The sequence below is a fragment of the Bos indicus x Bos taurus genome, chromosome 15 (genome assembly GCF_003369695.1).
Source record: "Bos indicus x Bos taurus breed Angus x Brahman F1 hybrid chromosome 15, Bos_hybrid_MaternalHap_v2.0, whole genome shotgun sequence".
Classification (NCBI taxonomy): domain Eukaryota; kingdom Metazoa; phylum Chordata; class Mammalia; order Artiodactyla; family Bovidae; genus Bos; species Bos indicus x Bos taurus.
Window position 1 is genome coordinate 33,353,927 of NC_040090.1, and position 14,985 is coordinate 33,368,911.

General features: G+C 39.9%; 2 pseudogenes; both read left to right on the forward strand.

Moving 5' to 3' along the window:
- The first annotated feature begins 7,704 nt into the window (after nt 1-7,704).
- LOC113904903 lies at nt 7,705-8,649 on the forward strand (annotated as a pseudogene).
- Nucleotides 8,650-8,685: 36 nt separating this feature from the next.
- LOC113904904 lies at nt 8,686-11,948 on the forward strand (annotated as a pseudogene).
- The last annotated feature ends 3,037 nt before the right edge of the window (nt 11,949-14,985 follow it).

A 14,985-nucleotide genomic window follows, 5' to 3' on the forward strand; every position in this document is an offset into this window, starting at 1 on the left:
TTTAGTCAAAAGGGGAAATGGTGGAAACCTCTGCCCTACTGAGGTCTGGGAAAGTCATTCTGGCTTCTGCATAGCTTAACTTAAATTTTGCTGACCAGAGCATCCTGTTTTGTGGCCTTTCAGACATGCATTGTACAGCTGCTTTGGTCATTGAGGAAGGGAACGCGTTTGAAATTCAAAGTGGAGTAGCTGTGGTTCAGAGGTGGCTCTTATATATATGATTTTGCAAATGTTCCGGTTTTACTGAAAACTTGAATTTTCTGACTATTATTGCAGACCAGGACAAAAAACCACGGTGGGTGTAGTATTATCTCAGATGTGATTACTGCTCATATTTTGCTTGTCATGATGTCTCCTGTATTGTGACTGTTAGATGCCTTACATTTCCTCCCCAGTCCTCGTAAACGGAAATTTTTTCGAAGACTGAGCCACAACACTGGCCTCACTGGGAAATGAGTCTAATTTCTGGGTCTCCAGCAAGATGCCATGTCAGCCTCCTCTATTCTCTGTACATCCCCTGCCCAACCAGTACCTCTTTACCTACACCCTACTCATACAACTGACCTTCCTACGTACTTTCCCCAGGCCCCAGATAGTTGTTGTTCTTATCAAAGGGACAATGAGGGGACATTCCCCTTTCCTGGTTTCCTGGTAACTAATGAGCCCACCTGATGTCAATTCCCCTCTAACTAGTAATCTCCCCTTCTCCAGGGAGCAAAGTTTGCCACCACATTCTTCCTGTCACCCCTGCTTACCGTGGGGTGTCACGTAAGGAACTTGCTTCAGACATTTCTTTTTTTTTTTTTTAATTTTATTTTATTTTTAAACTTTACATAATTGTATTAGTTTTGCCAAATATCAAAATGAATCCATCACAGGTATACATGTGCTCCCCATCCTGAACCCTCCTCCCTCCTCCCTCCCCATACCATCCCTCTGGGTCGTCCCAGTGCACTAGCCCCAAGCATCCAGTATCGTGCATTGAACCTGGACTGGCATCTCGTTTCATACATGATATTTTACATGTTTCAATGTCATTCTCCCAAATCTTCCCACCCTCTCCCTCTCCCACAGAGTCCATAAGACTGTTCCATACATTAGCATCACTTTTGCTGTCTTGTACACAGGGTTATTGTTACCATCTTTCTAAATTCCATATATATGCGTTAGTATACTGTATTGGTGTTTTTCCTTCTGGCTTACTTCACTCTGTATAATAGGCTCCAGTTTCATCCACCTCATTAGAACTGATTCAAATGTATTCTTTTTAATGGCTGAGTAATACTCCATTGTGTATATGTACCACAGCTTTCTTATCCATTCATCTGCTGATGGACATCTAGGTTGTTTCCATGTCCTGGCTATTATAAACAAAGCATTTCCTCTAAAGTCAGGAACAAGACAAGGGTGCCCACTTTCACCATTACTATTCAACATAGTTTTGGAAGTTTTGGCCACAGCAATCAGAGCAGAAAAAGAAATAAAAGGAATCCAAATTGGAAAAGAAGAAGTAAAACTCTCACTGTTTGCAGATGACATGATCCTCTACATAGAAAACCCTAAAGATTCCACCAGAAAATTACTAGAACTAATCAATGACTATAGTAAAGTTGCAGGATATAAAATCAACACACAGAAATCCCTTGCATTCCTATACACTAATAATGAGAAAACAGAAAGAGAAATTAAGGAAACAATTCCATTCACCATTGCAATGGAAAGAATAAAATACTTAGGAATATATCTACCTAAAGAAACTAAAGACCTATATATAGAAAACTATAAAACACTGGTGAAAGAAATCAAAGAGGACACTAATAGATGGAGAAATATACCATGTTCATGGATTGGAAGAATCAATATAGTGAAAATGAGTATACTATCATATACTATATCATATATATATATACTATATATTTATATATATCATATATATATATCATATATATCATATACTATACTATCCCTATCAAGCTACCAACAGTATTCTTCACAGAGCTAGAACAAATAATTTCACAATTTGTATGGAAATACAAAAAACCTCGAATAGCCAAAGCGATCTTGAGAAAGAAGAATGGAACTGGAGGAATCAACCTACCTGACTTCAGGCTCTACTACAAAGCCACAGTTATCAAGACAGTATGGTACTGGCACAAAGACAGAAATATAGATCAATGGAATAAAATAGAAAGCCCAGAGATAAATCCACGCACATATGGACACCTTATCTTTGACAAAGGACGCAAGAATACACAATGGATTAAAGACAATCTCTTTAACAAGTGGTGCTGGGAAAACTGGTCAACCACTTGTAAAAGAATGAAACTAGAACACTTTCTAACACCATACACAAAAATAAACTCAAAATGGATTAAAGATCTAAACATAAGACCAGAAACTATAAAACTCCTAGAGGAGAACATAGGCAAAACACTCTCTGACATACCTCAGAGCAGTATCCTCTATGACCCACCTCCCAGAATATCGGAAATAAAAGCAAAAATAAACAAATGGGACCTAATTAACCTTAAAAGCTTCTGCACATCAAAGGAAACTATCAGCAAGGTGAACAGACATTTCTGTCTCCCATCCATTATACCATTGATGTCTCTGTTGCTGACTCTGGACTCTTCCATCTTTTATGTATTTATTTTTTTTGTGAAAATCACTCAGTTGTGTCCGACTCTTTGTGACCCCATGTACTATACAGTCCATGGAATTCTCCAGGCCAGAATACTGGAGTGGGTAGCCTTTCTCTTCTCCAGGGGATCTTCCTGACTCAGGGATCGAACCCAGGTCTCCCACATTGCAGGTGGATTCCTTACCAACTGAGCTATCAGGGAAGTCCTCTTTTCTTCCATCTTAAAGCTGGGCAAGCGCAGGTTTCAAAAGCCCGTGGAGTACAGCCCAGCAGGAACACTCTGTTGATTGTGCTGATGCTTATACAAACCTATATATGTGATACAATTGCCCAGAACCACTCCCTTGAAATAGGTGCATGTAAAATGTTTAACATCTAAATAAAATATGTGGATTTTATTAATGTCAATTTTTTTGTTTAGATATTCTACTATAGTTATACAAGATGTTACTCTTGGGTAAAATTAGGTGAATTGTATGAGGGGCTACTTTTTACATTGTTTTTTTACAACTACCTATAATTCTGTAGTTATTTTAAACACTATTACCAAGCTGTATCGATCAGAACAGTATGGGATTGGCATCAGTTCAGTTCAGTTGCTGAGTCGTGTCCGACTCTTTGCCACCCCATGAATCGCAGCACGCCAGGCCTCCCTATCCATCACTAACTCCTGGAGTTCACTCAGACTCACATCCATCGAGTCAGTGATGCCATCCAGCTGTCTCATCGTCTGTTATCCCCTTCTCCTCCTGCCCCCAATCCCTCCCAGCATCAGAGTCTTTTCCAATGAGTCAACTCTTTGCATGAGGTGGCCAAAGTACTGGAGTTTCAGCTTCAGCATCATTCCCTCCAAAGAAATCCCAGGGCTGATCTCCTTCAGAATGGACTGGTTGGATCTCCTTGCAGTCCAAGGGACTCTCAAGAGTCTTCTCCAACACCACAGTTCAAAGCATCAATTCTTCGGCACTCAGCCTTCTTCACAGTACAACTCTCACATCCATACATGACCACAGGAAAAACCATAGCCTTGACTAGACGGACCTTTGTTGGCAAAGTAATGTCTCTGCTTTTGAATATGCTATTTAGGTTGGTCGTAACTTTCCTTCCAAGGAGTAAGCGTCTTTTAATCTCATGGCTGCAGTCACCATCTGCAGTGATTTTAGAGCCCCCCAAAATAAAGTCTGACACTGTTTCCACTGTTTCCCCATCTATTTCCCATGAAGTGATGGGACCGGATGCCATGATCTTCGTTTTCTGAATGTTGAGCTTTACGCCAACTTTTTCACTCTCCTCTTTCACTTTCATCAAGAGGCTTTTTAGTTCCTCTTCACTTTCTGCCATAAGGGTGGTGTCATCTGCACATCTGAGGTTATTGATATTTCTCCTGGGATTCTTGATTCCAGCTTGTGTTTCTATCAGTCCAGCGTTTTTCATGATGTACTCTGCATATAAGTTAAATAAGAAGGGTGATAATATACAGCCTTGACATACTCCTTTCTTTTCCTATTTGGAACCAGTCTGTTGTTCCATGTCCAGTTCTAACTGTTTCTTCCTGACCTGCATATAGGTTTCTCAAGAGGCAGGTCAGGTGGTCTGGCATTCCCATCTCTTTCAGAATTTTCCACAGTTTATTGTGATCCACACAGTCAAAGACTTTGGCATAGTCAATAAAGCAGAAATAAATGTTTTTCTGGAACTCTCTTGCTTTTTCCATGATCCAGCGGATGTTGGCAATTTGATCTCTGGTTCCTCTGCCTTTTCTAAAACCAGCTTGAACATCTGGAAGTTCGTGGTTCATGTATTGCTGAAGTCTGGCTTGGGGAATTTTGAGCATTACTTTACTAGCGTGTGAGATGAGTGCAATTGTGCGGTAGTTTGAGCGTTCTTTGGCATTGCCTTCTTAGGGATTGGAATGAAAACTGACATTTTCCAGTCCTTTGGCCACTGCTGAGTTTTCCAAATTTGCTGGCATATTTAGTGCAGCACTTTCACAGCATCATCTTTCAGGATTTGAAATAGCTCAACTGAAATTCCATCACCTCCACTAGCTTTGTTTGTAGTGATGCTTTCTAAGTCCCACTTGACTTCACATTCCAGGATATCTGGCTCTAGGTGAGTGATCACACCATCATGATTATCTGGGTCATGAAGATCTTTTTTGTACAGTTCTTCTGTGTATTCTTGCCACCTCTTCTTTGTTTTTTAATTTAATTGTATTTAACTTTACAATATTGTATTGGTTTTGCCATATATCAAAATGAATCTGCCACAGGTATACATGTGGTTCCCCATCCTGAACCCTCCTCCCTCCTCCCTCCCCATACCATCCCTCTGGGTCGTCCCAGTGCACCAGCCCCAAGCATCCAGTATCGTGCATCGAACCTGGACTGGCGACTCGTTTCATATATGATATTATGCATATTTCAATGCCATTCTCCCAAATCATCCCACCCTCTCCCCCACCTCTTCTTAATATTCATTAACTCAATATTTAATGGCAGTGTAGGTATTAAAACAGGACTGTGGAAAAGCTGGTTTTACTTGGAGAGACTTTTGTTGTAAAACATCCTAAAAATGAACACTCAGTGTGAAGTGAAGATCTGAGCATGTGGGGAGAGTAGGAGAGGAAACAGGGGGGAAAGGCTGAGGGGAGGCATGGTGCATGGATGAACTTGAGGACTGGATCTCGGCCATTTGGTAGGAGGCACGGCTGGTGGAGGCAGCTGTCCCTGGGGCTCTGATGTAAGTGCTTCCCCCAAGGGCTCTCCTGTCAGCGAATAAACAGCCAAGTGTCCAGATCCCAACAAACTGACTTTCATCACCAGTCTTATGTCTGTTCCTGAAGACTCAGGAAAGGGTGGTGAGTCAATTAAATGCCTAAGGGTGGGGTGGTTCCAGGACCAAGATAAAGACTGGGCTGGTCTTATGTCCTAGACAGGCCAGAGGGGACAAGCCTCTTGGAGGCTATTAACATATGTGCAGAATGCCTGGCAAAAATCAGAGGCATCAAACTAGTTGGTTACAGCCCATGTGGAGGGTAAGGTTTGGGAAGGGAAGTGGAGAGTCTATAGGCAGCTGAGGTTAATGAAGGTTTATAAAGAATGTAAAGTGATCCAATATATGACAAGGGTCCTAATAATTCAACCAGACATCAGAAAACAGAAGAGATATTGACTTAGAAAAAAGACCTTTTTTAAAAATATGTTAAAAGCCCTGACAATGACAGAGATCTGTCCTAGACTCCTAAAACAGGACATAGGAATTGGACCAGGAACCTCTCAGGCAGGTGTGACAAGAGAACTACAGGGCAGGAGCCTCCTGGACTTGTGTCAGACCAAGGTACTCTAACTTGGTCGGAGGACCAATGTCACAGGGAAATTGAGCACTGAGTTTCTTGGCATTGCTGTCTGGCCCCAGTTTATAAAATTTTCTTTGCTCCTTGCTTTCCCCAATTACTTGGAGCTTTCATAATTTGCCCTCCAGCCCAGTCCTGCCTTTGTTGATTTGTGGCATCCTCGTCCTCTTCCTTCCTGCTATTTTTCTGGTTTCCTTTCCTAATCACCTCTGAGTCACACACTTGCCCTCACGTCCCTCTGCTGTCATCCCACCTGTTTTCCTGTGGGATGTCAGTGGCTCTGGCTGCAGAGAATCTTCTCCAGAGCAGCTGTGTGCCCTTGAGGAGAGAGTGCCCTGACTCAGCCAGCTGACTGAATCTGATGGCAGAACACTTTCTCCCAGCATGTGGAGGATGCAAATTGGAGCAGATTGTCCTCCTCAGAAAGAAACATCAGGAGTAAAGACGTATTTTTGATAAGCATAAGATACAACTTAGCTACGGAGCTAGAAAGTTTAAAATACCCCTTTGTTAGTACCTCCAGTACTTTGGCCACCTCATGCGAAGAGTTGACTCTTTGGAAAAGACTCTGATGCTGGGAGGGATTGGGGAAAGAGGAGAAGGGGACGACAGAGGATGAGATGGCTGGATGGCATCACTGACTCAATGAATGTGAGTCTGAGTGAACTCCAGGAGTTGGTGATGGACAGGGAGGCTTGGCGTGCTGCGATTCATGGGGTCGCAAAGAGTCAGACACAACTGAGTGACTGAACTGAACTGAACTTGTTAGGGGGAATTAACGTTTGTCTCCAATTCTTCAACGGACCTGCTTGTAGATTGGTTTTCTCTCAAACAAAAGGCCAATAGGACTCAGGCAAATTACTATTTTTCTATAGCTCCAGTTTGTAGTGTGGTGCCTGAAAATTTGTTTCTGCTTCCTTACTGACCAGATTAATGAATAAATGAATGAACACTAAGAACCAGATGACAATATTTCCACCTGCTGAAAAAATCTTCCAAATGTCAATGCCCTATTTTCCAATTTCAGTCACATGTTAACTTAGGTCCCTAAAGTATAAGCCAGAGGAGTGCCTCACCTCAGACACACAGGCCCTGTCATGTTACCCCTTAAAATATCTCTTGAATCAATTCACAAGTGTGTATGAGAGATTTCAAATCTCACATTCATCAGTTAGGCCAAATCTCCAGTACTTCAACCTATCCTGCTCTCTTCAGTATCCTCTATGCAGTCACCTGGATATGAACAAGCTGTGTTCATGGATATGCTATACTTCTATCTGAATACCCACTTTTCCTTTATTGATTCCTCTTTTTTCATTCTTCTCCTTATAATAAACTAACCACCAAGGTGAAGTTCAAGTTCAAATTCAAGAAACCTCTTCTTACAATCTTTCTAGATACATATAATGACTTACACTTAATGTTCATAATCCTCTGTTTGTAGGAGAAATATATACAATAGTATGTTTTATTTGATTATCTGGAGATATGCCTATCTTTTAATGAGACTATCACTCACTGAAACAGAGAACATATGTTGTTGACTTTTCATGTTTCTTATTTGCATGTGTTCACAGAAGATGGAGTGTGCAAGATATGCCAAAAGTCTTTGTGACTTCACAAAGAATATTCCAGGAAAATCTGGATTTTCATCTCTGTCTGCTCTGTCTGTGAGTATGAGGTGATGTCTCTAAAAGTCGCCCCAGATATGCTTACATTAAACCACACTGGTGTCAGTCACACAGTCTTCCACTTGCTGGGCATCCCTGGCCTTGAGGCCCAGCACATGTGGATTTCCATCCCCTTCTTCATTTCCTATGTCCTTGCTATGTTGGGGAACAACCTCCTCATCTTTATCATTGTTACAAAGTGCAGCCTCCCTGAACCCATGTACCTCTTCCTCTGCATGCTGGTTGGAACAGACCTTGTCCTCTCCATGTGCACAATCCCTCAGGCCTTGGCCATCTTCTGGTTCCATGTTGGGGAGATCTCCCTGGATCACTGCATCACTCAGTTCTTCAACATCCATTGCACTTTCATGTCTGAGTCAGGGATTTTGCTGGTGATGGTATTTGACCGCTATGTTGCCATATGCTACCCACTGATATACACCATTATTCTTATACATACATTGATTTGGAAAATTGGTGTTATCATCTTTCTGAGAAGTTATTGTATGATTTTCCCTATAGTATTTCTTTGGAAAAGATTGACTTTCTGCCAAAATAATTTCATCCCACACACCTATTGTGAACACATTGGCTTGGCCAAATATGCTTGTAGTGACATTTGAGTGAATATCTGGTATGGATTCTCTGTCTTAATGTCAACAGTGGTTTTAAATACCCTGCTAATTTTTGTTTCTTACATGCTAATTCTCTATATTGGCTTCCACATGTCTTCCCAAGATGCTTGTCACAAAGCTCTCATCATGTGTGGCTCCCATGTATGCATCATTATTCTCTTTTATGGACCTGCCATCTTCACAACCCTGACTCAGAGGTTTGGTCATCACATTCCACCTCATATTCACATCTTGTTGGCTAATGTCTGCGTTCTGGCTCTACCTATGCTGAATCCCATCATTTATGGGAACAAGATGAAGGAAATCCAACAGCAGATGGCCCACATATTTTTCCCAAAGCAGAAATAACTTTGGAGGACAAAATAGTTTTCAGTTTTTGTAGTGATGGATGACATGAGCTATAGAATTGGTGGGTGGAAACACTATGGTAAACTGGATACTAGAAAATAGCTTAGTGAATTCTATTTCCAGTGGAAGTTCACCAGGAAGTTTTCAGAATTTATATTGTCTGCTGTCAAAGCAACAGAGAATGTGTGTCACGTTTGACTGAGCAAACTTCATCCTACCCAGAACTTGTGAGTTTCCAAACTCATGTATCCTTCACATCACTAGATTTATTAGATGATGGATGAGTACTGTGTTCTGGCTTTTAATTTCTTCAACTATTTTTGTTGAGGTTATCATCCTTTGAGATATCTTGTGTCATCTCTGAACATTCACATACAAAGGGTACAATTTTACAGTTATGTAGGATGAATAACTTCTAGAAATCTAATAGATATAATTTTAACTATAGTTACTAATATTCTTGGGTTGGCCAAGAAGTTCATTTGGATTTTCCTATATGATATTGAGCTTCTCAGGTGGTGCTAGAGGTAAAGAACCTTCCTAACAGTGCCAGAGACATGAGATGTGGGTTCGATCCCTAGGTTGGGAAGATCCCCTCCCTGGAGGAAGACATGGCAACCCACTCCAGCATTCTTGCCTGGAGTATCCCATAGAAAGAGGAGATGGATAGAGTTCATAGAGTTGCAAAGAGTCAGACATGACTGAAGTGACTTAGCATGATCACCCACCTAGAGCCAGACATCCTGGAATGTGAAGTCAAGTGGGCCTTAGAAAACATCACTGTGAACAAAGCTAGTGGAGGTGATGGAATTCCAGTTGAGCTATTTCAAATCCTGGAAGATGATGCTGTGAAAGTGCTGAACTCAATATGCCAGCAAATTTGGAAAACTCAGCATTGGCCACAGGACTGGAAAAGATCCGTTTTCATTCCAATCCCAAAGAAAGGCAATGCCAAAGAATGTTCAAACTACTGCACAATTGCACTCATCTCACACGCTAGTAAAATAATGCTCAAAATTCTCTAAGCCAGGCTTCAACAGTATGTGAACCGTGAACTTCCAGATGTTCAAGCTGGATATAGATAAGGCAGAGGAACCAGAGATCAAATTGCCAACATCCACTGGATCATGGAAAAACCAAGAGAGTTCCAGAAAAAACACCTATTTCTGCTTTATTGACTATGCCAAAGCCTTTGACTGTGTGGATCACAATAAACTGTGGAAAACTCTGAAAGAGATGGGAATGCCAGACCACCTGACCTGCCTCTTGAGAAATGTGTATGCAGGTCAGGAAGAAACAGTTAGAACTGGACATGGAACAACAGACTGGTTCCAAATAGGAAAAGGAGTACATCAAGGCTGTATATTGTCACCCTGCTTATTTAACTTATATGCAGAGTACATCATGAGAAACGTTGGGCTGGAAGAAGCACAAGCTGGAATCAAGATTGCCGGGAGAAATATCAATAACCTCAGATATGCAGATGACACCACCCTTAGGGCAGAAAGTGAAGAGGAACTAAAAAACCTCTTGATGAAAGTGAAAGAGGAGAGTGAAAAAGTTGGCTTAAAGCTCAACATTCAGAAAACGAAGTTCATGGCATGTGGTCCCATCACTTCATGGGAAATAGATGAGGAAACAGTGTCAGACTTTATTTTTTTGGGCTCCAAGATCACTGCAGATGGTGATTGCAGCCATGAAATTAAAAGATGCTTGCTCCTTGGAAGGAAAGTTATGATCAACCTAGATAGCATATTCAAAAGCAGAGACATTACTTTGCCAACAAAGGTCCGTCTAGTCAAGGCTATGGTTTTTTCAGTGGTCATGTATGGATGTGAAAGTTGGACTGTGAAGAAAGCTGAGCACCGAAGAATTGATGCTTTTGAACTGTGGTGTTGGGGAAAACTCTTGAGAGTCCCATGGACTGCAAGGACATCCAACCAGTCCATCCTAAAGGAGATCAGTCCTGGGTGTTCTTTGGAAGAACTGATGCTAAAGCTGAAACTCCAGTACTTTGGCCACCTCATGCGAAGAGTTGACTCATTGGAAAGATCCTGATGCTGGGAGGGATTGGGGGCAGGAGGAGAAGGGGACGACAGAGGATGAGATGGCTGGATGGCATCACCGACCCGATGGACAAGAGTTTGGCTGAACTCTGGGAGCTGGTGATCGACAGGGAGGCCTGGCATGCTGTAAATCATGGTGTCACAAAGAGTTGGACACGACTGAGTGATTGAACTGAACTGAATTTGATATAATTAAGCAGAAAACCTAGAAAAACATATATAACTTGTATTTCTCTTTGTCTCTATTAGGAGAAATTCAGGAAAAGTCCACAGTAGCCTGTCTTAGGACTGGATGGCTGCAACCACACTGATGTTAACCATATAGTCTTCTATCTGCTGGGCATTCCAGGCCGAGAAGACCTACACATGTGGATTTCCATCACCTTCTTCATCTCCTATGTTTTGCCCTCCTTGGAAATGGTCTGTTCATCTTCATCGTCCTCATCAAGAGCAGCTTCCATGAACCTATGTATCTTTTCCTCTGTATGCTGGCTGCAGTTGACATTGTCTTTGCCTCAACCACAGAACCCAAGGCATTGGCCATTTTCTGGTGCGACAGTTGGGAAATCTCTCTTAGTAGCTGCATTGCCCAACTCTACTTTCAGCATTCCTCCTTCATTTCTGAGTCAAGCATCTTGCTAATTATGGCATTTGATCACTACATTGCAATATGTTACCCACTGAGATATACCACAATACTCACCGACTCTGTGATAGGGAAAATTGGTGTGGCTGTTTTCTTGGGAGCACATTGTACAATTTTCCCCATGGTATTTCTTCTGAAGAGGCTGCACTTTTGCAGAAATAACATCCTCCCACATACATTCTGTGAACACATCGTCTTGGCCAAGTATGCCTGTGATGCCATCCAAGTAAACATCTAGTATGGATTTTTTGTCTTAATGTCAACAGTGATCCTAGATATTCCCCTCATTTTTGTTTCCTATGTTCTGATTCTCTGTGCTGTCTTCCTCATCGCTTCCCAAGAGGCTTGTCACAAAGCCTCTAAACACATGTGGCTCCCATGTCTGCATCATCATCCTTTTTTATGGGCCTGGTACATTCTCAGTCCTCACTCAGAGCTTTGAACATGACATCCCACTACACATCCACATCCTACTGGCCAGCATCAGCATGCTTGCTCCACCTATGCTTAATCCCATCATTTATGGAGTCAAGACGAAACAGATACGAGACCAAGTGGTTTATGTATTGTTTAATAAGCAGAAATGACTTTGGGGATGACAGAGACTGGTTTCTCAGAAATTGTGATCCTTCATGAGATGTACTTTGGCAGCAGTGAACAAGAGAACTAGTACTGAGTCAGTAGGAAAAATGACTCATGGAGTTATGGGCTCTGGAGCAACTTAATTGATCCTGTGAGCCTTACCTCTCTAATCAGTCTGAAAGCCATGCCTGTGGATTGACTGAGACACTTACATCTTATTATTTGGGAGTGGACAGGTTGTTCTTTGGCAGTCATGTCTAACTCATTAATATTCAGTTCAACTTTGGGAATAGTCAAATGTAATATTAAGTCCCAATTAGATTAAAAAAAAGTAGGCTTTCTGTCTTGGGCTGTTAAGTCCCAAGACATCTCACACATCTCTGGACACTCATGTAAAACCTTCATTTCTTCATATGCTTACTCAAAGTATGATGGGCATGAAGAGGTGCTATACTTCTAACTTTTGACTTTTGGGAATTGTTTCTCAAAGATCATTACCCTCAAAATGGTACAGAATAAATGCAGGTTTCCTTACCAGCAACTATTTCCATGTCACTTTCACACAGTCTATGATTTTGTCTCAAGGAACTGCATATCTCTAACTTCTCCATGTTCAGCCATGTTTTCAGGTGTCTTGGTACAGTTTTCCTGAATGATCCACTTGTCTGGAATGCCCTCTACTTTTCTTGACTTTTTAATGAATTCATACCATTTCTTTCAAGGCTCAGCTTGGTGTCATCTACCCAGTGAGGTCATTACAACCACTTCATCTCAAGGTGAAGTACTACTTTCTCTACAACATGAGACCATATTGTTTATACTTCTTTTGAAAACATTTTCTTTTAAATAAATATTCTATAGAAAAGTAATAAGATGAAGATTAAACTTGCACATGATTCTACTACCCAGAGAAATTTGTTGTACATTTTGGTGTATAATCATCCAGAATTTATGTGTGTGTGTGTGTGTGTGTGTGTGTGTGTGTGTATATAATTGTAACAACTACAACTACATACATATTCATATCTTAGTTGTGACATGTGGCATCTAGTTCCTGGACCAGGGAGCGAACTCAGCCCCCTGCATTAGGGGTGCAGAGTCTTAGCCACTGGACCACCAGGGAAGTCCCAAGATTTGCATTATTTTAGCCTTAAGGAAGGGTATCAAGATTTTAGACTCATCTGGCACATTGGAAAATTGCTTCTAGAGAAGTTACTCTTAATTTTTACTCTTGTCAGAAATATATGTCAAAATTTATTTCACTCTTACTAGCTTCCCTAGTTGCTCAGACGTTAAAGAATCTGCCTGCAATGCAGGAGACCTGGGTTTGATTCCTGGGTTGGGAAGATCTCCTGGAGAAGGGAATGGCAACTCACCCCAGTATTCTTGCCTGGAAAATTCCATGGACACAGGAAACTGGTGGGCTACAGTCATAGGATCACAGGGTCAGACACGACTGAGCAACAAACACACTACTAGCATTTAGTAAATAGTTCTATTTTTAGAAATTTGCTGTGTGATATGGTAAAATCATTTTTTCATTTTCCTTTACTTTGAATTTATTAATAGACACCTTGAAGAATTTATATTGTGGTTATTGCATATTGTATTTCTCTGTGGATTAATAGTAACAACTATTTATTGAATTTGTGCAAAACATTTTACACCTTATTTGTCATGTCAGTTCAGACTTGTTATTGTTTCTATTCTTTCCTTTTTACAGACTTGTAGTTTGAAGCTCAGAGAGGATATATAACTTCCCCAAGGTATTAATATTTATTGAAAGTATTTTTCAGGTTGTTTAAATATTAATTTCTTTAATTTTCTTTCTTTGGTTTTTTTTTGTTTTACTTAAAGAAAGAAATTAAATATTTTCAAATCCATCATTCTTTTCCTTTGTGGGTTTCATTGTTTTAACCTTGGTCTATTTTCTTCAATCTAAGATCTGACTATTAGTCTTAGATTTGTCTTCTATTTTTTATGGTATACATATTTATATTTAATTTTCAAGACTCTATGTAAATAAATAAACAAAACTAAACAAAATAAAGAAAACAAACTTTAATGACCAGTAAAGAGAAAACTGAGGCATAATTATTAAATTTTAGTATGTTTTTCAGTTTTTATATGATTACATCTTTCTGCACAGGTATAGTTAACTTTTTTTCTGTAACATTATATAATATGTTTGTTATGCAATTAAACTGTTGGAAACTTTCTAACATGTCATATGAGTTAAGGAATGAGGAAGAAGAAGCTTATTAGCTGTATTGTTCAAAACTTCAACAATTTAAATATTTAAAATATTTTTTTTAATTTAAAATATTCAACAATTATTGGGAAAAGAGTTATTTTTCTCACAGTAATTATTATTTGCCAGTTTCTTGTAATTCTTGTAAGTTTCGCTCTGGAACAACTGATCTTCTTAGCGGTTTTGAAATTGTAAGTATACTATTTAGTTGAATATGAATATAACTAATTCAGTTTTCTATTGGTTAGTGTTTTCTTAGTAAACAATTTTATATTCTTTCTCCCAAGCATTGTGTGCCTATATGGTTTTAAAGCTTATGACTTTTAAACCACATAAAATTTTATTTTTTCCATAATATCTGATAATTTTTGAATTTTAACTGATGACTGTAGTCCAGTTACATTTCTTATGAAACAAGATTTTTTTTAAAAGCTCTATATTCTATTTCTTTTCTACAAGAAATTTAACCCTTCATTATTATTTTGTAACTCTATTTCTTTGTGTCATATTGGGATACATTTTTCCTTTTTTTTCCCCTTTATTTTATTCTTTGGAAGATAATTGCTTTACAGAGTTGTGGTGTTCTCTGTCATACATTAACATGAATCAGTCATATTTATATATATATTTCCCCTCCGTCTTGTGCCTTTCCTCCCCCTCATTTCACCCCTCAAGATCATTACAAAGCACCAAACTAAACTTCCCGTGTTATGTAGCAGCTTCCTGCTGGTTATCTATTTTACACACGATAGTGTTTATATGTCAGTGTTACTTTCACAATTTCTCCTAAC